At 40.8% G+C, this 26,853-nt stretch overlaps 1 protein-coding gene and 1 long non-coding RNA gene across 3 annotated transcripts in view; one reads left to right on the forward strand and one right to left on the reverse strand.

The window, feature by feature from the left end:
* The window catches only part of OLFM2 (olfactomedin 2), a 532,346-nt gene that overhangs the window by 60,078 nt on the left and 445,415 nt on the right, over window positions 1–26,853 (reverse strand). The window lies entirely within an intron of this gene.
* LOC141060819 (uncharacterized) overlaps window positions 6,804–26,853 on the forward strand; it is a 71,896-nt gene continuing 51,846 nt past the window's right edge. Inside the window, exon 1 of the long non-coding RNA XR_012222769.1 lies at window positions 6,804–7,102. This is a non-coding gene — a long non-coding RNA (uncharacterized lncRNA). The remainder of the gene's footprint in view (window positions 7,103–26,853) is intronic.

Consider the following 26,853-nt stretch of genomic DNA (forward strand, 5'->3'; position numbering starts at 1 on the left):
CATCACATGTTTCTCAACGCAAGCAATGACTAGCCAGGTCTTTCCCCGGGAAGGAACAACCACGGGAAGGGCAGTCTCCAATGAAGGAAACCACCTATGCCAAAACATGGTATCCATCCACAGACAGCTGTTTCGGGGTATTGCCCCTCATCAGTGTGGAGTAGGAAACTGGCTAGTAGGAGCAATGCCTAGTGAAAGGCTATGAACATAAGGATGAGTGACCTCATGGAGATCAACATCCAACACTGCGGAGACACCATCACATGTTTCTCAACGCAGTGATCTAGAGCAATGCCCCCATCCCTTATGGGAAATATGCAAAAGCATGTAAATCAACAGCCGCGGAGACACCATCACATGTTTCTCAACGCAAGCAATGACTAGCCAGGTCTTTCCCCGGGAAGGAACAACCACGGGAAGGGCAGTCTCCAATGAAGGAAACCACCTATGCCAAAACATGGTATCCATCCACAGACAGCTGTTTCGGGGTATTGCCCCTCATCAGTGTGGAGTAGGAAACTGGCTAGTAGGAGCAATGCCTAGTGAAAGGCTATGAACATAAGGATGAGTGACCTCATGGAGATCAACATCCAACACTGCGGAGACACCATCACATGTTTCTCAACGCAGTGATCTAGAGCAATGCCCCCATCCCTTATGGGAAATATGCAAAAGCATGTAAATCAACAGCCGCGGAGACACCATCACATGTTTCTCAACGCAAGCAATGACTAGCCAGGTCTTTCCCCGGGAAGGAACAACCACGGGAAGGGCAGTCTCCAATGAAGGAAACCACCTATGCCAAAACATGGTATCCATCCACAGACAGCTGTTTCGGGGTATTGCCCCTCATCAGTGTGGAGTAGGAAACTGGCTAGTAGGAGCAATGCCTAGTGAAAGGCTATGAACATAAGGATGAGTGACCTCATGGAGATCAACATCCAACACTGCGGAGACACCATCACATGTTTCTCAACGCAGTGATCTAGAGCAATGCCCCCATCCCTTATGGGAAATATGCAAAAGCATGTAAATCAACAGCCGCGGAGACACCATCACATGTTTCTCAACGCAAGCAATGACTAGCCAGGTCTTTCCCCGGGAAGGAACAACCACGGGAAGGGCAGTCTCCAATGAAGGAAACCACCTATGCCAAAACATGGTATCCATCCACAGACAGCTGTTTCGGGGTATTGCCCCTCATCAGTGTGGAGTAGGAAACTGGCTAGTAGGAGCAATGCCTAGTGAAAGGCTATGAACATAAGGATGAGTGACCTCATGGAGATCAACATCCAACACTGCGGAGACACCATCACATGTTTCTCAACGCAGTGATCTAGAGCAATGCCCCCATCCCTTATGGGAAATATGCAAAAGCATGTAAATCAACAGCCGCGGAGACACCATCACATGTTTCTCAACGCAAGCAATGACTAGCCAGGTCTTTCCCCGGGAAGGAACAACCACGGGAAGGGCAGTCTCCAATGAAGGAAACCACCTATGCCAAAACATGGTATCCATCCACAGACAGCTGTTTCGGGGTATTGCCCCTCATCAGTGTGGAGTAGGAAACTGGCTAGTAGGAGCAATGCCTAGTGAAAGGCTATGAACATAAGGATGAGTGACCTCATGGAGATCAACATCCAACACTGCGGAGACACCATCACATGTTTCTCAACGCAGTGATCTAGAGCAATGCCCCCATCCCTTATGGGAAATATGCAAAAGCATGTAAATCAACAGCCGCGGAGACACCATCACATGTTTCTCAACGCAAGCAATGACTAGCCAGGTCTTTCCCCGGGAAGGAACAACCACGGGAAGGGCAGTCTCCAATGAAGGAAACCACCTATGCCAAAACATGGTATCCATCCACAGACAGCTGTTTCGGGGTATTGCCCCTCATCAGTGTGGAGTAGGAAACTGGCTAGTAGGAGCAATGCCTAGTGAAAGGCTATGAACATAAGGATGAGTGACCTCATGGAGATCAACATCCAACACTGCGGAGACACCATCACATGTTTCTCAACGCAGTGATCTAGAGCAATGCCCCCATCCCTTATGGGAAATATGCAAAAGCATGTAAATCAACAGCCGCGGAGACACCATCACATGTTTCTCAACGCAAGCAATGACTAGCCAGGTCTTTCCCCGGGAAGGAACAACCACGGGAAGGGCAGTCTCCAATGAAGGAAACCACCTATGCCAAAACATGGTATCCATCCACAGACAATAGTTTTATTCCTCCTTGAAACAAATCTAATCCCATCCTTCAGTATATTCTTTAATGTATCATCAACATACAAAATAGGGAGGAATTTTTTAATAATATGAACAATCCTGTAGTAGTCAGTACTAAAATTAGTTGAAAAAACAATAGGTGACCGACCCTCCACAGAATTTGGTGTTTTTCTGCTTTCTTTCTGCAAATAATCCTCTCTACTTTTTTCATCCGTTCTATGCTTAGCTTTCTGATTGTCTACCTTAGTATAACCCCTCTTTATAAAACGTTTACCAATGATCTCACATTGTTTATCGTATAAATTAGGCGTGGTACATGTTCTTTTTGCTCTTACAAACTCCCCTGTAGGTATATTGGCTATAACATGACGTGGATGGCAGCTAGATGCGGGTAACAGTGAATTACCTGCCGTAGGTTTTCTACAAATATCACAATCAATCTTTCTTTCTTCCAAATTTGCCGACAAAAGAATATCCAAAAACGAAATTGTCTTGGCATCAAATTGATATGTGAAACGTATATTGCATGGATTATTATTAATATAGAACATGAAATTCTCAATATTAAATACATCACCATCCCACACAATTATAACATCATCAATGAATCTCAGAAAAAGAAAAATATCAGAAGAAAAAGGATTTTTTTCAGAAAAAATATACTCCTCCTCCCACCAGGCCATAAAAATATTAGCAAGAGACGGTGAAAACTTGGAACCCATGGAACAGCCTTGCACCTGTAAATAAAGATCATCCAAAAAAGAAAAAAAATTGTTTTTGATTGTTCCTTGACTTCCTTTGTTTCCCTTTATAAGCATGTGTTCAGATGTATTATGTGTTGTCTTAGAATAAGGACTGTTTTTTTGTCCGAAACGCGTCCAACTACACGTCCTGATGCGTCTCTTATCATGATGGAGAATCTTATGATTTTTTTAAATTTTGGAATAAAGGAATAAAAAATTTTTTAATCTAATTACTGATCTGGATGCTGGAATTTTTTTCCATATTACGCTTTGCTGCAGAGGGATCCTGTTTCCACATTCCGTGCACCGATCGGACTTATAGCTGTCTTCTTTGGGGTGAGCTGAAAAAATTTTCTTTTTTTACCTTACTGTTTGGATTCCCTATTTTTCGTGCTCCCCTTAATTTGATTTTGACATATCCATTATTATTCATAAATATGAATTTGGAGATAGCTACCAATATTTCTGATGACATTATCAGTGATGATTTTTTCAATGTGAACAGTCGGCAATGACGAGACAAGGCTGCCAACATTTTTTCTACTATCCATGCCTTTACACCTGAGGATGGAAAGGATTTGAAACCACTTATGTGGGAACTTGAAAAACTTATGTCATCACGACTCAGGGTGTGGTGGGACCACAAAACCTTACAGGCTTATATAAGCAGCAATATGATTCCAAGAGGTTTGCGCATTAAGAAGCGCCCTACTACGGAATATGACCCTGAATTTGTAAAAGAATGGGACAATATTCTGAGTGACTGTTCTATTAAGCTGATGAATTTGATTGTGAAGAGAGAGGAAGCCAAGATGTTAACTTTGGAGGAATCTATTAAAATGATTGAAAGTGATTTGGTGAAATATAAAGATTCTTCTTCTTTTATAATGGCTAGAGATAAAATTAATGACAATCTGAGCAAAATGGAGGACTCTATTACAGTGATAAAGGAAAAGAAATTCAGAAGAGATAAAACTGATTACCAGAATAATCATATTTATGACTGGCATGATTATAGAAGAAAACGTAATAACATTCACCCTTCCATTCTCAAACGCAGAGATAATCGGGTAAGCTTTTCCTCAACGGATATGGATAATACGGATGTTAATACTGACACTTCTGATACTGAGAATTTACCATCTAACAGTTCCATGTGTGCACGGGATGTGGGGCAGCTGATTTCACAAAGCAGTAGTTTTTCAAAAAACTGTTCAGGAAAAAGAAACGTCAGAGGAGATCAGGGAGGAAACACTCCCATCATAAGAGAATTCAGGAGATCAGCGCGGAACAAGCATGCTTAGATACAACTGATAATTTTACAGTCCTGAACCTTTCTGCATCGATTTTATCGAATGATCAAATTAATATCCTTGAAAGGGGTCTTAATTTTGTGCCTACAGCGAAAATGGACTTATTCAACACTATGCTTGATGTTAATCACTTTATGAGAAGATTGACTCTTAGGAGACATTTTTTTGCAGAGGATGTGGAACGTGAAAAAACTTCCAATATCAATGATGAATATGTTGATAAAGTTCCTGAGGAATTTATGCCTACTTCTTTCCAGGAGCAAGTTACCCTAAAGAATTTGAGGGACTTGTCTGAATCTGGTTCTAAGTTAATGTATTTAACTGATGTTAATTTTTCCTCTAGAGTCCCTAATCCTAGATATTATCCTGAGCAGTCAAAATTGCAAGTTATGGATGATTTTCAATTTCTTGTTGAGGATGAACTTATGAAAATCTATAATGCTAATCAGAATGGTCGTTCTAACATTTCTCGTACTGAGAAACAGGCACTTGATTTGTTATCTGCTAATGTCAATATCGTGGTAAGAAATTCTGACAAGGGGGGATCTGTGACCATATTAGATACTGGGCTGTATGAAAGAGAGGTGAGGGCTATGCTTTTTAATAGTGAGGTATACAAGGGAATTAATTATAACCCTACAGATAACATCAGAATGGAATTACAGGAATTGTTACATAGGGGTTTTAGTTTGGGAATTATTAATCAAAAACAATGTGAATTTTTCTGTCCTTTATATCCCAGAGTTCCTTTGTTACATGCACTTCCAAAAGTTCATAAGGAGGTTTTTCCACCTTTGTTTCGTCCTATCATATCGGGCATAGGATCTCTTAATGAAAATTTGTCAGAATGGTTGGATGCAAGATTAAAACCTCTAGCCACTATTTCACCTAGCTATGTGCAGGATTCCAAGCATGTTCTTAGTATTTTTTCTCAGGTGGAATGGCGAAGTTCCTTTTGTTGGCTCACTTGTGATGTACAAAGTTTGTACACTTCCATCCCACACGATTTGGCTATTTTGGCTCTTACTACTTATTTACAGAAATACAGTAATTTTTCAGAAGATTTACAGATGTATTTGATTGAAGTGACCTATTTTTTGTTAAAAAACAATTTTTTTTCTTTTTTGGATGATCTTTATTTACAGGTGCAAGGCTGTTCCATGGGTTCCAAGTTTTCACCGTCTCTTGCTAATTTTTTTATGGCCTGGTGGGAGGAGGAGTATATTTTTTCTGAAAAAAATCCTTTTTCTTCTGATATTTTTCTTTTTCTGAGATTCATTGATGATGTTATAATTGTGTGGGATGGTGATGTATTTAATATTGAGAATTTTATGTTCTATATTAATAATAATCCATGCAATATACGTTTCACATATCAATTTGATGCCAAGACAATTTCGTTTTTGGATATTCTTTTGTCGGCAAATTTGGAAGAAAAAAAGATTGATTCTGATATTTTTAGAAAACCTACAGCAGGTAATTCACTGTTACACGCATCTAGCTGCCATCCACGTCATGTTATAGCCAATATACCTACAGGGGAGTTTGTAAGAGCAAAAAGAACACTAACCACGCCTAATTTATACGATAAACAATGTGAGATCATTGGTAAACGTTTTATAAAGAGGGGTTATACTAAGGTAGACATTCAGAAAGCTAAACATAGAACGGATGAAAAAAGTAGAGAGGATTATTTGCAGAAAGAAAGCAGAAAAACACCAAATTCTGTGGAGGGTCGGTCACCTATTGTTTTTTCAACTAATTTTAGTACTGACTACTACAGGATTGTTCATATTATTAAAAAATTCCTCTCTATTTTGTATGTTGATGATACATTAAAGAATATACTGAAGGATGGGATTAGATTTGTTTCAAGGAGGAATAAAACTATTGCTAATAAGGTATCTCCAAGTGATCATACTAGTGCCAATAGACATGCTAATAAATTTTTTTCAGACAGTTCAGCAAGTATAACTAATTGGTTACCCACTTGTGGATCTTTTACATGTGCTCAGAAAAACTGTGGGCTATGTAGGTTTATGTGGAACACAGAAAAAATAGTATCTTCTGTTAATGGAAAGGAATTTAAAATAAAATCTTTTTTGAACTGTGGTTCTACTGGTGTGATCTATGTCATAACATGCGTGGATTGTAATATTCAGTATGTGGGAAATACTTCACGCACCTTGAGACGTCGTATTTCCGAGCACGTTTATGACGTAGGTCACACTACCACACGCAGTTTGTCTGCTGCTTCTCGACATTTTTTGCATATACATAAAGGAGATCTCAGCAACTTTAGGGTTAATGCCATAGAGAAGGTGCAGACAAAAAGGGTAGGTGGAAATTTAAATGATTTATTATTACGCCGAGAGGCAAAATGGATGTTATTGTTACAAAGCAGAGTTCCAACGGGTATGAATATTAGGAATGAGATTTTGAGTGTTTTGTAAGTGTGATTTTGACTTACTACCTCCTATTAATCAGCTGGCTTTGTTTAGTCTTGATTGTTCCTTGACTTCCTTTGTTTCCCTTTATAAGCATGTGTTCAGATGTATTATGTGTTGTCTTAGAATAAGGACTGTTTTTTTGTCCGAAACGCGTCCAACTACACGTCCTGATGCGTCTCTTATCATGATGGAGAATCTTATGATTTTTTTAAATTTTGGAATAAAGGAATAAAAATTTTTTTAATCTAATTACTGATCTGGATGCTGGAATTTTTTTCCATATTACGCTTTGCTGCAGAGGGATCCTGTTTCCACATTCCGTGCACCGATCGGACTTATAGCTGTCTTCTTTGGGGTGAGCTGAAAAAATTTTCCTTTTTTAACCATCAATAACGCCACTGATGACATGCCACGGCATTTAAGTGCAAGTATTTCTGTGTGATTCACTTATTCTTAATACTGAACAAATCAAGATGTTTTTTACAATCTTTTTACATTTTTCCAAAGTTTCGATATCACTAATATGGTGCCTGTAGCACCACAAAATGCCTGCATGCGTGATATACTTATATAAGTGTTGCCAGTTATGGTGAGGGTTGGTTTATCTGCTGAGAAAAACTGCATCCACACATTTTACCCCATCCCTTACTGGAAGATTGTGCACTTTTGCCTGAACCGGGAAGTGTGCATGATCCTTCAGGGGGGAGGAGGTGCTTCTGAGAGGTTGCAATGTGCAGAGCAGTGAAAATGTAGGAAGAGGTAGAAAAATGGAGATCCGCAAGAAGAGGAGAGGAGCCAGCTCTCTCTGGCTGGATGAGGCAGGGTATCAGTCCCTAGAGCACATAGACTTCCAGGGTCTGTGCTAAACTGAAAGACTGCTCGGTTTTCATATAACGAGCAGTAGCGTGCTTTTGCCCAGGAGCTCAGAAGCGCATAGAATCAGGGACACTCCTGCAAGGCAGGGTGTTTTCCACAGGTTTCAAGCTACCTGCTCTCTGGAAGGGATCACAGATCCAGTAGCTGTTTACCTTGTACCCCTGGGAATCATTTACCAGAGGTGAAATTAGCAGCAGGAAGGCTACACAACATCAAAGCAGAGAAACTTAACTCTCACCAAAACCCTGTGTGTGAATTGTATGGAAGCTTATGAACCTGTTTGCTGTTTGCAGAAATTCAGGAAAAGGTACCAACTGATCGCTACCCTGTTTAACGCTGAATATTCTCTGTTGCATCATTCCTGCTCCCACTCCCCTGGGAGCCAGCCCTAGTTGGAAAGGGGTTAATCATCTGGCACTGTCCGTCACCACCTAACTCCCAGGGACCCTCATTAGTGCCCAGCCATACCAGGCCGAACATCCCAACTTGTGTCATAAAACTTTTAATTATTTTTATTATTAACCCGACAATTGACAAAGAGTGACGCCCGCCCCCGGTTGGACTCGACCAACATTCGGACCGTCGTGACCCAGTACCGTTACCCCAGCGGCTTAGCACACTAAGGGTACCTTTACACCTAGCGATGCACCAGCGATCCCGACCAGCGATATGATGCTGTCAGGATCGCTGGTGCATCGCTAAGTGGTCGCTAGTGAGCTGCCACACAGGCAGATCTCACCAGCGACATCGCTGGGGATGGGGATCGCTACTTACCTGTCAGACGCGGCGATCCTGCGTCCTCCTGCCTGGCTCCACACGTCGCTCGTCGTCACAGCAGGAAGTGCCAAAGGAAGTGACCGACGAGGAATGGTCCAGGAGCTTCTCGCGCGATCAGCGATAACCAGCGGGGGAGCCGGTCGGAGGTAAGTATCACATGTAGCGATATCGCTAGCAATATCGCTGCAACGTCACAAAATCGGTGACTTTACAGCGATATTGCTAGCGATATCGCAGTGTGTAACAGGGGCTTAACATCTATTCATCCTGTGATTTACATAATTACCTCGTACATAATTTCACAACCTTTTTTGTTCTTGGTGTTGCAATTTCAATGCTGAGGAGTGTATATACCGGATTTATAGAAAGCAGACTTTATCTGGGTCTAGCACAACGGGTATGACGGGGGTAGCACTCTACTAATTTTATACTTCATTGCCTCTAATGATTCCTTTAAATATTTTTAATTACCGATATGCATATTACAATCATATAATTATGGGTTTAGTTGTGGCTGAAATGTTCCCAAGTATATTTTTGCAGGGAGGACTGTTGAAAACCGTTCAGATCTTTGACTGTAGCGTGGGAGATGAATAAAACATAAAAAGATGACCTTCGGAGTCAACAAATGCAAATCCGACTCTTCTTGGCATGGCTTTGTTAGAGCTCTAGAAGTAGAAGGCCGCTTTTAATGGCATGTTACTAATTCGCAGAGGCAGTAATGCGGGTTGTGAAAGAAATGCATAGTAATAATAATAATTACTATTAATATAAAACCACTGTAGGCCTAAAGTTTTACATCCCACGCTAACTGCGTACTTACGGGAGATGTGTGACTGTTCTTGGGCAAAACGAAAGCCATGCCAATAACGATATGTTACATGACACAATTAACTTAATGTCTTGTAATGTGCAACATTGTGGATATTACACTAGAAATCCTAATATTCTGTGCTGTTGAGTCGGCGGCTGGAAACGTTGCCGTTCTAAAAGGTTTAATCTAGAGAGTGACGCTGCTCCGGCTCATCGAAAATCATTTTTTCCCCGGTGCTCATATTTTCAGATTCCGTCATATGGGTATGTTCACAGGTAGCGCTATCATGCATTTTTTTTATTCTGCATGAAAAAAAAAGCGCAGACTATGAACCGAAATCCAAAGCAAAGATTCTACACTATTTTTTGGCATGGTTTTTGGTGTGGCTTTAATGCATTTTTTTCTTATAACCTATTTTGATCTCAATGGGGAAAAAAATTGCAGTAAAATGTTTCAATGGACAAGATGCATAAAAAAAAACAGCAGGAAAAGTAAAAAAAAAAACACAAAGAAAAAAAACACCATTTTTCTGTTATTCAAGACACCTGGGCGGATTCCTCAAGACTGGTGCAGACTTGCACTATGCCAGTTTTACTAGAGTAGAAGGTTCATAATTCATTTAGAGACGCAAGACACTTTATAAATTTGGCATTTCTTCTGAGTTGCGGGCGCCTCTGTTTGCCTCGTCAGAAGTGCTACTCTAGTCATGCCAGAAATGCTACTGAATAGCATTTCTGGGGTATAAAACACCATAACATTAATTTGATGAGCTGGGGTAGCCATGCCACACCCTGCCTATTTTGGCGAAGCCGATTCAAAAAACGGCAAAAGTCTCAAAATGCTTGCGTAAAAATCATTGTGCAAAATTTTTGCAACTTTCCAAGGATTTTAAACCAGTTTTCCGGCATACAAGCTTTGATAAATCAGCATCACTATGTGTTTTACACACATGAAAAAGGATATTAAAAATGAATCAAAAGCATAATGTGTGAATAAGCCCTTAGAGAAACATTTTCCTCATGTTTCTGCATGAAAAATGCACAGTAAAGGCCAGAAAACCACAGTAGAAATTGAATATGTTTTTATGTGTTTTTTTGGTGTACTTTTTTTCTGACAACTCATTTTAATCTCAATGGAAGAAAACTGTAGGAAAAACAGTTTTCATTAAAAAAAAAATCATCAAATCAAAAACGTAAGAAAAAAAACACTCCTAGTGAGATTTTAGAAATTTCGTTAATTTTGTACTTAATAAAGTAAAAATACGCTTAAAAAAATGCCTCTAAAGTACACAGTGTGAACAAGGGCTTAATGAGGTTTCCTGGTTTATTATCAAAGAAGCTTATTGGAACAGGAACTGAATGTCCTCCTTCATGTAGTATACTGTATATTCGATAGTAATATAATCAATAAGAAGAGTCCTTGAGAACCATAGCAACTCTCTGCACTGACTGAATCCAAGAGCACAAATAAAATACATAAAGATACTTCGCACTCCAGTTCAGATTTTTATTTTAGGCTATCCAAAAAGTGTGTAGAAAGTTTTGGTCCCAAGACATGGACCTTCATCAGAAACAGATTGCTGAGAGGTGCAGGGAAATAATATTGAAATCATCACTGCAGAAAAGTGCCCGTAGTTGCTGTGTATAAGGGTGCTTTCATGCTGTATTTTTGTCCATGTTCGTTGGTCCTGTTGGGGGGTGCATCCAAATTCCTCCCCGCAAAACAGAATTCAGACTTCTGTGCCTAAGGGGCCAAAGACTATAATTTTGTCAAATGAGTCAACATGTGCTCTGATATGCATAATTTTGGGGCGTATACGGCTATGCGAGGGCAGACAGACAGATGTAGTAGACTGCGTCTGGGTGTTCACCTCTAGTTGTAGGAGTATATGCCTGAAAATGATGCACGTCAAAGCACACGTTGATTCTGTAAGCACCATTATATTCTGTAACCCCATCTTCGCATATGTTTCAACCCTGTTTTGCGGTGAGTTTTGGACGCAAGCCTCGACGGGACTAACAAACGTGGACAAAAACGAAATGCTAAAGAACTCTTAGGCTTTTCCGCAGTGCTTATCTCAATCCGTGTCTGATGAAGGTCCATTTATTTCTGACCGAACCGTTACTGTACACTTTTTGGATTGCCCGAAATAAAATTTTGAACAATTGATTTTCGATTTGGAGCATCAAGTATCTTTATATATTTAATTCTAACAGAATGGAACCCTTCTTGAGCACCCTCTCTTTCTCACAGCATTGTCATATCTATAACGAGTTGGAGCCAAGAGCAGATTTTGAAGACCATGACTTCCAAGAGCAGATTTTGAAGACCATGACTTCATAGACTGCAGAATTAAATTACTTCCAGAACAATCTATGTTTGAAGACCTCGGACAGTTGTTTGGAAGAATTTGGAGGTCTTACTATTGTTATGAGTGGAAGAGCTTCTCAAGAATTTACTAATCATCTCAGAGATCATTTTGCAAAGTCGAAACACTCATAGTGTTTATATCTATGAACTTACCGGTAATTAAAACAGTGTTCCTCAAATAGGTGCGTTTCACAATACATGGTGGCCGACTTATCAGGACTGACATAGTGTATGCTCATTTTGGTGGTGTGAACGGTGTGTGCCTCCATGAACTACGCCAGAAATACTACTCCAGTCGGGGACTGTCAAGGACTTGGAGAAGAATTTCTGGCATAAAAGAGCAGTGACACTTTTCATGAGTTATACAGGCGAGCATGTCCACACCCTGTCCCACCCAGGCTACAACTCCAACTCCTCCCATATAAACAGTGATGATTCAAATTGGCGTGAAAACTTAGTCAGGCCCACAATTTTGGTGACGCTTCACATTGTGCATAAATAGAGTGTTTTCAATGCTTTTGCAATATTTTTGTGGCATAAAAACTATGATAAATCAGCCCCCCATAATGTTTTATAGATTGGAGACCTTGAATTTAACAAAACAGATACAACACAAGAAAAGATATGATGTACAATGATCAAAAGATTGGATACATTTTGTCTTCCGGACATTAATTGATGACATCATATTATTGATTGTCTAATTTCAAATTCATATATCTAATTGTTGCTGGCTTGGGAATCAATAGGATTAGTGTGTCATTTATCTCCAATCTCAATTACATAAAATGCCACAGGAAATGAGGAAGATCTACAAGATGGATGGCCAGCTTTGTCTAAAAGCAGAGGAACCAGCAATTTGTTTCCAGTAAGATTAACATAGTAGAGATAAAAAAAAAATGAAATGAATGGAATCAAGTTTACATTCATCTTTTCTATGCTAATAAGACCATGGTAATTAAAGGGCAGTCTCATTAATACAATTACTTTCCATATGTCCAAAAAAGGCCTATGAGTATCAATAAAAAAAGCAAAAGCAAGGTAATGCATAAAAGTACAAAAAAAAAGCATTACTGACAGGTTGACCAATTTGGTGCCCAAGCATTGGTTCTTACTGGTCTCAGCAGTAATGTAGAGGTAGTGTAACGTGCTGCTGCAGTGCAGTACAGCACAACCTCCACCAGGGGGTGCTGGTGAGGGAAGAGAGGTTGCACACACACAGCGTAGTAACACAGATCAACAGCACAGGTGTCACAGGTAATGAAAGAGTGGTCAGACTAGCCGAAGTCAGCAACTGTCAGGAGCAGAAATACCAAGGGAGAAAGCAAGTGCGTAGTCAGGGACGACCGAGAAGTCAGAACCTGCCCGGAATGTGGTATCAGAAACATAAGACGTAAGCCGTTGTCAGGATACAAGCCAGAGGGTCAAAAGCCAGTCGGAAAGCATGGTATCAGAAATGGAAAAAACAGAAGCAGAGTCCAGAGATCAAGCCGAGTCATACACAAGTCCACGTAATTGGGGGGCAGAAGGAACACTAAAGGAATACAGGTCAGACGCACTAGCTTGGAAGCTTGCAGTATAGCTGAAGCTGGCCCACAGGCTGCAGGGGACTGAAATAGCCCAGCCAGCTCCAGAATGAGGCTGAGGGGATTAATCCCCGCATGACCAGTCCAAAGAGAAGACAGCAGAAAACAAACTCTGGACTGGATCATGACAGGTAGATAGTAGACTGCAGAGGTCAGTGATTGGCTGCCCATCAGGTATTGTTGACTGGACATCACCACAACCCTATAAGCAGGCCGCCAATGGAGAGGGATTAATAGGGACTTAAATAGACAACTACTTCAAAAAATGAAGCAATATCTACGTTTGCCCCAACTTTTTCCGTAAACAGCCTTTTAAAGAGGGTTCATCCATTTGGTACACCACTCTATTGGTTAGAGTGGAGAGTCTCAAACACTAAAAGTTTTTGTGATTTTTTTTTTTTTGTGCACAGTCTGTCTATAAAATGACATGGCCAGCCAGAAGGGCAGCATGTAGGAGAAATGTATTTATTGGGCACAACTCTTCCCATTGTTATCAGCTGATTCAACTGTTTTTATGCTTACTTTTTTCAAAATAGAATATTGCTTCACCTATTGACCGCATAAGCTAAAATTATTGCACAAAAATTGTTGTGTGCACAGACAATTCCAGCACAGCAGAAAAGTCTTTTTGGATATAGCTTGGGTACAAATATTAATCGTTGTCCATAAACCCACTAATCTGGCAATAAGTTAAAAAATATCTCCAATATGTCAATGTAAAGCTATACTGCTCTGCGACTATGACATCTGGCAAATTATTATACCTTGTACAATGGTGGTCACTATCGGGGCCATAACCGATAAGTGGTTCCCAGAGTGTCTAGAGTCACTTTCTAAGTATCTCTTTTCTGTATAGAGTGTAAGCTCTTATAATTAGCGAGGTCATTCCTCGCTTCAGAATAACATATAGCGCTTTGATTAGCAATGTTCTCTCTCTCTCACTCTTGCATAGAGTGTAAGCTCTTATATTCAGCAGAGTCCTAATTCTCTCCAGTAGAGCGTAAGCTCTTATGATGAGCATATTCGTTCTGTATCCTGCAAGTATACGCTCTTATGATTAGCAGGGTTCTCTCGCTTTCTTCTATAGTGTGTAGTGTGTAAGATCTTATGTTCATCAGGGTTCTTTATCATTCTCTAATCTCCCACACATGTATTTTTCAAAAAATTACAAGTGTTCCAGTATTACAATTTGCAGACATTTACAGTGGGGCAAAAAAGTATTTAGTCAGTCAGCAATAGTGCAAGTTCCACCACTTAAAAAGATGAGAGGCGTCTGTAATTTACATCATAGGTAGACCTCAACTATGGGAGACAAACTGAGAAAAAAAAATCCAGAAAATCACATTGTCTGTTTTTTTTTTCATTTTATTTGCATATTATGGTGGAAAATAAGTATTTGGTCAGAAACAAAATTTCATCTCAATACTTTGTGATATATCCTTTGTTGGCAATGACAGAGGTCAAACGTTTTCTGTAAGTCTTCACAAGGTTGCCACACACTGTTGTTGGTATGTTGGCCCATTCCTCCATGCAGATCTCCTCTAGAGCAGTGATGTTTTTGGCTTTTCGCTTGGCAACACGGACTTTCAACTCCCTCCAAAGGTTTTCTATAGGGTTGAGATCTGGAGACAGGTTAGGCCACTCCAGGACCTTGAAATGCTTCTTACGAAGCCACTCCTTCGTTGCCCTGGTGGTGTGCTTTGGATCATTGTCATGTTGAAAGACCCAGCCACGTTTCATCTTCAATGCCCTTGCTGATGGAAGGAGGTTTGCACTCAAAATCTCACGATACATGGCCCCATTCATTCTTTCATGTACCCGGATCAGTCGTCCTGGCCCCTTTGCAGAGAAACAGCCCCAAAGCATGATGCTTCCACCACCATGCTTTACAGTAGGTATGGTGTTTGATGGATGCAACTCAGTATTCTTTTTCCTCCAAACACGACAAGTTGTGTTTCTACCAAACAGTTCCAGTTTGGTTTCATCAGACCATGGGACATTCTCCCAAAACTCCTCTGGATCATCCAAATGCTCTCTAGCAAACTTCAGACGGGCCCGGACATGTACAGGCTTAAGCAGTGGGACACGTCTGGCACTGCAGGATCTGAGTCCATGGTGGCGTAGTGTGTTACTTATGGTAGGCCTTGTTACATTGGTCCCAGCTCTCTGCAGTTCATTCACTAGGTCCCCCCGCGTGGTTCTGGGATTTTTGCTCACCGTTCTTGTGATCATTCTGACCCCACGGGGTGGGATTTTGCGTGGAGCACCAGATCGAGGGAGATTATCAGTGGTCTTGTATGTCTTCCATTTTCTAATTATTGCTCCCACAGTTGATTTCTTCACTCCAAGCTGGTTGGCTATTGCAGATTCAGTCTTCCCAGCCTGGTGCAGGGCTACAATTTTGTTTCTGGTGTCCTTTGACAGCTCTTTGGTCTTCACCATAGTGGAGTTTGGAGTCAGACTGTTTGAGGGTGTGCACAGGTGTTTTTTTATACTGATAACAAGTTTAAACAGGTGCCATTACAACAGGTAATGAGTGGAGGAAAGAGGAGACTCTTAAAGAAGAAGTTACAGGTCTGTGAGAGCCAGAAATCTTGATTGCTTGTTTCTGACCAAATACTTTTTTCCACCATAATATGCAAATAAAATGAAAAAAAAAAACAGACAATGTGATTTTCTGGATTTTTTTTTCTCAGTTTGTCTCCCATAGTTGAGGTCTACCTATGATGTAAATTACAGATGCCTCTCATCTTTTTAAGTGGTGGAACTTGCACTATTGCTGACTGACTAAATACTTTTTTGCCCCACTGTATTTACCTATTGTTGGAATTTTTGAGAAAATTTTGTGAAGCTGTTGAATTCCAATATTACTAGATCCGCTCATCTAGATTGTTTACTGAATATGCGGAGACACATACAGTCATGGCCAAAAGTATTGACACCCCTGCAGTTCTGTCAGATAATACTCAGTTTCTTCCTGAAAATGATTGCAAACACAAATTCTTCAGTATTATTATCTTTATTTAATTTGTCTTAAATGAAAAAACACAAAAAGAATTGTCCTAAAGCCAAATTGGATATAATTCCACACCAAACATAACAAAGAGGGTGGACAAAAGTATTGGCACTGTTCGAAAAATCATGTGATGCTTCTCTAATTTGTGTAATTAACAGCACCTATAACTTACCAGTGGCACATAACAGGTGTTGGCAATAACTAAATCACACTTGCAGCCAGTTGACATGGATTAAAGTTGACTCAGCCTCTGTCCTGTGTCCTTGTGTGTACCACATTGAGCATGGAGAAAAGAAAGAAGACCAAAGAACTGTCTGAGGACTTGAGAAACCAAATTGTGAGGAAGCATGAGCAATCTCAAGGCTACAAGTCCATCTCCAAAGACCTGAATGTTCCTGTGTCTACCGTGCGCAGTGTCATCAAGAAGTTTAAAGCCCATGGCACTGTGGCTAACCTCCCTAGATGTGGCCGGAAAAGAAAAATTGACAAGAGATTTCAACGCAAGATTGTGCGGATGTTGCATAAAGAACCTCGACTAACATCCAAACAAGTTCAAGCTGCCCTGCAGTCCGAGGGTACAACAGTGTCAACCCGTACTATCCGTCTGCATCTGAATGAAAAGGGACTGTATGGTAGGAGACCCAGGAAGACCCCACTACTTACCCCGAGACATAAAAAAAGCCAGGCTGGAGTTTGCCAAAACTTACCTGAAAAACCCTAAAACCTTTTGGAAGAATGTTCTCTGGTCAGATGAGGCAAAAGTAGAACTTTTTGGGCAAAGGCATCAACATAGAGTTTACAGGAGAAGAAAAGAGGCATTCAAAGAAAAGAACATGGTCCCTACAGTCAAACATGGCGGAGGTTCCCTGATGTTTTGGGGTTGCTTTGCTGCCTCTGGCACTGGACTGCTTGACCGTGTGCATGGCTTTATGAAGTCAGAAGACTACCAACAAATTTTGCAGCATAATTTAGGGCCCAGTGTGAGAAAGCTGGGTCTACCTCAGAGGTCATGGGTCTTCCAGCAGGACAATAACCCAAAACACACTTCAAAAAGCACTAGAAAATGGTTTGAGAGAAAGCACTGGAGACTTCTAAGGTGGCCAGCAATGAGTCCAGACCTGAATTCCATAGAACACCTGTGGAGAGATCTAAAAATGGCAGTTTGGAGAAGGCACACTTCAAATATCAGGGACCTGGAGTAGTTTGTCAAAGAAGAATGGTCTAAAATTCCAGCAGAGCATTGTAAGAAACTCATTGATGGTTACCGGAAGCGGTTGGTCGCAGTTATTTTAGCTAAAGGTTGTGCAACCAAGTATTAGGCTGAGGGTGCCAATACTTTTGTCCGGCCCATTTTTGGAGTTTTGTGTGAAATGATCAATGTTTTGCTTTTTGCTTCATTCTCTTTTGTGTTTTTTCATTTAAGACAAATTAAATGAAGATAATAATACCAAAGAATTTGTGTTTGCAATCATTTTCAGGAAGAAACTGAGTATTATCTGACAAAATTGCAGGGGTGTCAATACTTTTGGCCATGACTGTATAGTGATACACGAACTGTACTTAGTGTTCGTTAGTCAATACTATTTCATCTTCTCTCCTAATGTCAAAACACAGCCCAGGGCACACTTCAAAATCTTGGTTTTATTAAGGGACATGCTTCAAAAGAGTTTTTTAAAAACAGTAATTTATTGGTAAATGAGTAAAACTCAAATATAATAAAAGCACATGAACCTACAGCTATCATGGCTATGTGGAGCAATATATCAATGGCAAAGACAAAAGAGAGCTAACCAGGTCCACAATCTTGGAACAGGCTAAAGTGCAAGTGCTAAAGTACTTAACAAATAGTAAGTGTATTAGCCACATAATGAATCCTATTTAACACCTAATTGCCCTAACCTATGGACTTTCACAATTATCTTTTTTATATAGCTAGCATGCATGTAAACGTACAAGGCTGCAGAAATGTCCCAATTGGAATTGTTCAATCACAATATGATTAAAGTGCAAGTGCTAATGTATGCAAAAGTTTACTGAGTATAATGGACTTAGGGTAGTTAGGGTTACAAATCTCACCAAACGCCTGCCAGCCTGATAGCAGTTATAGTGAACAAATATGATTTAGTAGCATTGTTAATAAGATAGAGACAGGGAGGTCCACATACCGTGTAGCTGACACTCTGACGGCGCCGTTTCTCTGTGCTTCTTCCGCCTTCATTCTGTGACTAATACACTTATCATTTGTTAAGTTCTTTAGCACTTGCATTTTAGCCTATTACAAGATTGCAAATTTGGTTAGCACACTTTTGTGTTTGCCATTTATATATATTTATATATTGCTCTATATAGCTTTGGAAGCTGTAGGTTCACGTGCTTTTTTTATTTGTGATTGTCTATTTTATACATTTAGTAATAAATAATTATTTTTAAAAACACTCCTTTGAAGCATATGTCCCTTTATAAAGCCTCGATATTGAAATTTGCCTTGGGCTGTATTTTGCCATAATGATATGGCAGTGGTATGCAGTAGATTATTTCTTTGACTAAATGTTTTATCATCTTTTCTCCCTGTATCAATGCTCCTTCAATAGAATGCTCAGCATGCAATGGTATGAGATATAGACAATTCTGGGGGCAAAATTTTAAGTTAATTTTTCATAAAATCAGAAGCAAACAAATATAGAGTATGATGCCATATGCTGTATCCTTTGGGCTTCATGTTTTAAGTCACGATGACATAGATCCCACATATGGTCCCATCAAAGAGACTTTAATCACACTGAGCCTTCTTGCCATTTAACCCCTTAACCCCCAAAGCTTTATTCGACTTTTCATTTTCGGTTTTTGCTCCTCTCCTTTCCAGAGCCATAATTTTTTTTACTTTTTTGTTAATATGGCCATGTTAGGGCTTGTTTTTTGTGGGATGAGTTGTACTTTTGAACGACACAATTAGTTTTAACATGTCGTGTACTAGAAAACAGGAATAAAATTCCAAGTGCGGTGAAATTTTTTAAAAAAAGTGCAATTCCACATTTTTTTTGGTTTGACTTTATTGCTAGGTTCACTAATTGCTAAAACTGCCCTGCCATTATGATTCTCCAGGTCATTACAAGTTCATAGACAACAAAAAAGTCTAGGTTCTTTTTTATCTAACTGGTGAAAAAAATTCCAATCTTTGCTAATAAAAAATGAGCCATTTTCCGAGACTTGTAGCGTCTACATTTTTCGTGATCTCAGGTTGTGTGAAGGCTTATTTTTTATGCACTGAGCTGACGTTTTTAATGATGCCATTTGGTGCAGATGCGATCTTTTGATCGACCGTTATTGCATATTAATGCAATATTGTGGTGACCAAAAAAATGCACACCATTGTTTTTCTTGTGAAATTCTCAATAAGTTTGTCGTGTCACATGACCCTTTTCCCATTGAAAAAAATAAAATTGGATGCAAAATGGTCAACTTCAAAATGGCCACCATGGTTACCACCCATCTTGAAAAGTTTTCCCCCTCCCATATACTAATGTGCCACAAACAGGAAGTTGATATCACCAATTGTTAAGGCTGGCGGAACGCATCAAATAATAAAGATGGTAATACAGTGCGTTTGCAGCCCGGGGTCCACCGTGCAGGGGTGGTAACCTGCTGCTCAGCAATGGCGGATGCTATATGGCGGTATACTATAAGAACACACGCAGGTTATCGTCACCCGGTGTGTACAGGGGCAGACTCTGTTGCTTCACAGAGCCGCAGTACCGCTGAACATAAACGCCGGAGCCTGTTTGTGCTCACAGATCCCGGCTAAAAGAGCACACAGTGTACGGCCACAGAACGCTACCCCAAGGACACGGGGTTAGAGTCCCTCTAGGCCCACTGAGCACGCAGCGTTGCTGCCACGAGCACCGCTAAAGACGCTGGCGGTGGAGTGTGGAGCACGTGCACTGAGGCATGCTGGATTACTGGTGAGGACCAATGTCTGACTCAAACCCTGACCTACCTACACCTAAGCCTGGGCGCGAGCAGGCTAGGCTGCACAACACATGCGTACCAAGGGTAGGGGTTTCATAATGAGTCAATCACCAGATACATTCATACGTGCATACATCTCTCACACCTCATAGTCTGTAAATACAGTCTATCCTAGCGCATGGGCAAGCGGCCATGTGAACCTTTTATAGCCACGGGCGTCCGGGACCTTCCTGGCTTCTCGGATGGGCCAATCCAAACCCGAGCAGGACCTGAGCACGTGACCCTCGATCTCCAATGGAAGATCACTCCACGGGCATGCTCAGTGGCCCGACATGAGGACTTAGTCCCTGGAGAATCTCGCTGCTGAGCAGCATGCATTGTCATAGCTGTGCCAGAGGTGGCAGCAGCAAGCAAACCCACAGAAGTGGCCTGGGCAGAGCGCCGGGACCGACGAATCTGCTGAGCAGGCTCCACTGCGGCTGAAGAAGAGTGGGAGACCGCTGGGTGCAAGGCTCTGGATTTCTGCTGTGCAGTGGCAGGAACCTGATGCCTAACACCAACCATTCCCATTTTATTTAGGTGTATCCATATATGTGGCCCACCCTGTATAATCATCATTGTTGACATCTCTTGAGTCTGCCCCTGACTTTCACTACTCTACTGTTTACCACCCAAATCCACATCGTGTTGTTAACACACCATCATCATTCATCTATGAATGACACACCATCATCATTCATCTATGTTCATCTATGTGCTAGGTTATCAGTAGGTTTCCAGCCTTTCAAGTATAAAGTGTAAACCTTTTGCAAAGTTTAAGGAGTCATCTTGAATACCATGGAGTCATCCAGTACTGATTTTCTGTCATTTTGTCAGTAAACACAGTGCATTGTTCTTCACAATACATTTGCACTTGGAATCTAAATGATAGGAAAGAAATATTCTACAGATCAATATTAGTAATAAAATGCCACTAGTTGAAGCACAGACCAGAAAATCTTAGAAGATGTAGTTAATCGAAGTAATACAAGACAAAATATTTTGACTTTTCAGTCACGGGGCATTTGTCAAGATGAAAATGAAGCAAATGAAACTATATTAAAGGAACACAAAGACAGATAAATTGTGAATGGCTTTCCAGTGTGCAGAAAGATTGGATTTTGAATGCTCTACTGGATTTTTGTCACCCATCATGGGCTTCTGAGTCTATTTATTCCTGATTATTTTATTTCTACTATACTGTAGATATTGTACAATGCTCTCTAGAGGACTGTATGACTATCAAAACCCCACTGATGGGAAACATATGTCATGAGCAAGAGAAGCTCATTATGAGCTTAACAACAAAAGTCTTAGTGAAATGGCAGGAAAGAAAAACATGTTCCCGAAAATCCATACTCTTTTTCTCAGTTTTATAGACATATGACCAATGGTAAAAGCTCCTGGAAAGGACCACTTTCTTTCTAGACCGGTAATGCTTGAATTGTGGTAAGGTCGGTGATCAGCATCACTACTCAGCTTAAATGGTCAAAATAACTATGAAGAAAAGATGCCCTAAAACCAACATAAAATTACAAAGCTGATTAAATGTCACTGTTAGGCTTCAGTCACTGCACAGCAGAAATCCCGAGACTTGCCTTCAGCGGTCCCCATTCCTCTCTGGCCACAGAGAAGCCTGCTCAGCAGACTAGTCAATCCCAGCGCTCTGCTCAGACCAGCTTTGTGGGTTTGGTTGCTGCTGCCACCTCTGGTTCAGCTATAGAAACGCATGTTGGTCTGCAGCGAACAACTCCAGGGACTAAGTCCTCCTTTCGGTCCACTGAGCATGCCCTTGGGATGATATCAAATTGGAGATCGGAGGTCACATGCTCAGGTCCTTCTCCAGCTCGGATTGGACCACCAGGAAGGTCCCGGAAGGACGCTGCTATAAAAGGTTCGCATGGCCGCTCGGCCATGCGCTAGTATAGACTCATATTGTACAGTTCTGGCCAAAAGTATTGACACCCCTGCAGTTCTGTCAGAAAATACTCAGTTTCTTCCTGAAAATGATTGCAAACACAAATTCTTTGGTATTATCTTCATTTAATTTGTCTTAAATGAAAAAACACAAAAGAGAATGAAGCAAAAATCAAAACATTGATCATTTCACACAAAACTCCAAAAATGGGCCAGACAAAAGTATTGTCACCCTCAGCCTAATACTTGGTTGCACAACCTTTAGCCAAAATAACTGCGACCAACCGCTTCCGGTAACCATCAATGAGTTTCTTACAATGCTCCGCTGGAATTTTAGACCATTCTTCTTTGGCAATCTGCTCCAGGTCCCTGATATTTGAAGGGTGCCTTCTCCAAACTGCCATTTTTAGATCTCTCCACAGGTGTTCTATGGGATTCAGGTCTGGACTCATTGCTGGCCACCTTAGAAGTCTCAATTGCTTTCCCTCAAACCATTTTCTAGTGCTTTTTGAAGTGTGTTTTGGGTCATTGTCCTGCTGGAAGACCCATGACCTCTGAGGGAGACCCAGCTTTCTCACACTGGGCCCTACATTATTCTGCAAAATTTGTTGGTAGTCTTCAGACTTCATAATGCCATGCACACGGTCAAGCAGTCCAGTGCCAGACGCAGCAAAGCAACCCCAAAACATCAGGAAACGTCCGCCATGTTTGACTGTAGGGACCATGTTCTTTTCTTTGAATGCCTCTTTTTTTCTCCTGTAAACTCTATGTTGATGCCTTTGCCCAAAAAGTTCTACTTTTGCCTCATCTGACCAGAGAACATTCTTCCAAAAGGTTTTAGGGTTTTTCAGGTAAGTTTTGGCAAACTCCAGCCTGGCTTTTTTATGTCTCTGGGTAAGTAGTGGGGTCTTCCTGGGTCTCCTACCATACAGTCCCTTTTCATTCAGATGCAGACGGATAGTACGGGTTGACACTGTTGTACCCTCGGACTGCAGGGCAGCTTGAACTTGTTTGGATGTTAGTCGAGGTTCTTTATCCAACATCCGCACAATCTTGCGTTGAAATCTCTTGTCAATTTTTCTTTTCCGTCCACATCTAGGGAGGTGATGACACTGCGCACGGTAGACACAGGAACATTCAGGTCTTTGGAGATGGACTTGTAGCCTTGAGATTGCTCATGCTTCCTCACAATTTGGTTTCTCAAGTCCTCAGACAGTTCTTTGGTCTTCTTTCTTTTCTCCATGCTCAATGTGGTACACAAGAACACAGGACAGAGGTTGAGTCAACTTTAATCCATGTCAATTTGCTGCAAGTGTGATTTAGTTATTGCCAACACCTGTTTGGTGCCACAGGTAAGTTACAGGTGCTGTTAATTACACAAATTACACAAATTAGAGAGAAGCATCACATGATTTTTCGAACAGTGCCAATACTTTTGTCCACCCTCTTTTTTATGTTTGGTGTGGAATTATATCCAATTTGGCTTTAGGACAATTCTTTTTGTGTTTTTTCATTTAAGACAAATTAAATGAAGATAATAATACCGAAGAATTTGTGTTTGCAATCATTTTCAGGAAGAAACTGAGTATTATCTGACAGAATTGCAGGGGTGTCAATACTTTTGGCCACAACTGTATATTGTGTGAGTGATGATGGATGCATGTATCTGGTGACTGACTCATTATGACTCCCCTCCCTTGGATACGTATGGTATAGCGTTATAGAGTTAGAGTCAGCACCTATTAGTGGCTTGGCCTGCGCCACGGTGCTTCCACATCTCAGCACCTCACTCAGCGCCATATGGTGCCGTCCAGGGCTGGGCACCTTCAGTACCGCATTAAGCAGCTGCTTCCACCAGTGCAACGCCGTGCGCAAGTCTAGCTCTTTCCTTCATTGTTTTGGGTGGTTTGTGGCACCTGCCAGAGTGGTGCAGTTCGCACATAGTGCACTTTAGTTATTTAATTTTTCTCCCTGGCACCACTGTTGTGGTGCCGTGCACTAGTGTGACTAGAGGGACTCTAACTTAGTGTCTCAGGGGTAGAGTCCTGTGTCTATACACCAGTGCTCACATTGCTGAGCTCTGTGAGCATAAACAGGCAGCGGCATTTGTGTGTGGGGGTCCGGCGGCTCTGTGAAGTAACAGAGTCTGCCTCTGTACACACTAGGTGGAGTTAACCCTGTGTGTTCCTCTATTGTACAGCCATATAACGTCCGCCATTACCGAGCAGTAGTTACCAATTCTGCACGGTGGACCCCGGGCTGCGAATGCACCTAATTACCTTCCTTATTATTCGGGGCATTCCGCCAGCCCGTAACAGTGACTCTAATGAGACCATGGGAAATCTCAACACTAGGCCAATATCAGATCATGTTCTCCACATATTTGTGATACAAACTTAAAACAAACACCTATATTAGTAGGCTACCTGGTTTCTAATGAAATAAGTTCAGGGGCTTACAACCTGTGGTCCACAAGGTCATTGTATGAGGCCTACAATCATTGGGTCACAGGCATATTTGTTTATGCTTGATCGCTGCTCATATGTATTATCAAGGCAAGAGGAGAGAAGAGAAGCGAAGAGAAAAGAAGAACAGAAGACGAGAGGGAGAGAAGAGAAAATAGAAGAGAAGAGAGAAGTGGAGAGGAGAAAAGAGAGAAGAGACAAGTGGGAAGAGAAGAGAGAATAGAAGAAAAGAAAAAAGAAGAGAATCGAAAAAATAGACGAGAAGATAGTAGAGAAGGGAGAAGAGAAGGTAGAAGAGAAAAAGAGGAGAGAGAATAGAAGAAAAAAACAGAAGAGAAGAGAAAAGAATAGATGAGAAGAGAAAGTAGAAGAGAAGAGGTGAGTGGTGGACGAGGAGGGAAGGGTAAGAACTCATGGTACACTCTATGTCCATCTCTTGGTTTTCAATATATTACTGAATGGTGGTTTTCTAATTCAAGGGTGGCAGTCCAGTAAGGAGTGGAGAAAGTGAAGAGATGCCTGCCAATGCATCTGTGTATTTTCCTTTATTGTAGTTCTATGGGTAAAGTGTGACACTTTCAGCTACTTTTGTAAACTATAATGGAGGATGCCACTTGCGTCCTGGAAGTGGAACCAGCACCTATAATAAATCATGGCATATACTTCTATACACTGTGAGCATATGATAATACCATCTGTTTGTATTGACAATCTGCATCGTTCCTGGTGGTGTGAATGAACCTGCTGATCTTGAAATAGGATGGATAATTTTTCATTAGTTGTTGCTTATATAGGCTTTGAGACAGTAATTGTCAACCCATTTCCATGTACAAATTCCTACAGAGAAACTTCTGCAAACAGTCCATGCCTTATGGAAAAGGAAAAGTCCTTCCTTTCCTTCTGGAAAGTCCCTAACCACAGAACCCAGTTTTGCAAACATTGCCTTGAGCCATATGCTTTAACTTTCAATGTTGCTTAAAGCAAAAAGAAGAAAAACACTTCAAAACATTATTTTAGCTCTCGCTGTCCCTATTTACACAAAATAATCAGGTCACAAGAGAAAAAAAGCAAATATACTGAGCAAATTTTACAAATCTTAGATGGTTTTAAATCTAGTAAAAAGACTTTGGTGTCTCCTTAAATGACTCCATCGAAGAGTTCAGCCTGTGGTTGCTATAAAATTCACCAGCAAACAAACCTTTTTTTGTAAGAATATATAGCTTTTTTGGGGTTTGATGAATTACTAGAATCGTTCCATTATACGCCTCGAAATGCAATTTTTTTGTGTTCTTTCTCTTAGCTTGGAGCATTATTGCACCAGACGTAGAATGGCGGCTTTCATATTTATACTTTCCCATTCTTAACCTTTTCTGTCATAAGAAACAATCTCAGATTTGTTTGCAGAAAATTACTTTTTAACCGGAAGGCAAACATAAGGGAAATAATTAAAAAAAAAGACAAAATCAATAAGCAACAGGAACCTTGTGAATGGGAGATCGGCACGCCAGCGAGGGCTGAAAACCATTTTAGCTAGTTCAATAAGAATAAGTCTTTTCGTTTCCCCTGCATATTTTCAGACATGTCCTATGTGACTATTGCAATGTTATTGAGTCTGTGATCTCAGCCATTGTCTAGACACACCTGGAGTGTGTACACGTCCCCTACCAAAAATCAGTCAATGGCTTTATTGTTGCAATTAGTCCGCACAGCGCAGTTTAAAGATTGAGTGCATTAAGCACCCAAATTGCATTGACCACCACTATACTAAGCAATTATGGCCATTGATTGCTCTACATTTGAATTATTTATCAAAAGTGTAGGGATTATTTAATGGTTTACTCTGCAGTCCGGGAGTTGGAAAAATTCTTACAAGCAGACATCACATCATTTTTGAATTGGGACGTCACCAGATAGGGCACCGTGATGCTATTTTTTATTGAAACCAAGCATTATATTAACCCCATCCCATTTTATATATAGAGGGACAGGGAATAGGAGAGTCAGATTACCGTATATTACTTCTTCAGATGAAGATGGAATCCATGAAGGGAGTCACCCCAGGTCTGGGCGTGCAGAAGCAAATGTGAAAAAGGTTCTCCAGCGTGGTCAGGAATAAAACTTCACGTTTATTGTAGAAACATTAAAAGGACATATACTGGATTCATTTGGAAGCCCAGGATGGCTAGTGACCAATGCATTTTGACCGTGAAGTCTTAATCATGGTCTATCTTTTATCCCTATTCAGGGACTTATAGATCTATTAAACACCCATCCTGGACT

This window comes from Dendrobates tinctorius, unplaced genomic scaffold (assembly GCF_039654945.1).
Source record: "Dendrobates tinctorius isolate UK_male_01 unplaced genomic scaffold, ASM3965494v1 ptg000245l, whole genome shotgun sequence".
Taxonomy (NCBI): Eukaryota; Metazoa; Chordata; class Amphibia; order Anura; family Dendrobatidae; genus Dendrobates; species Dendrobates tinctorius.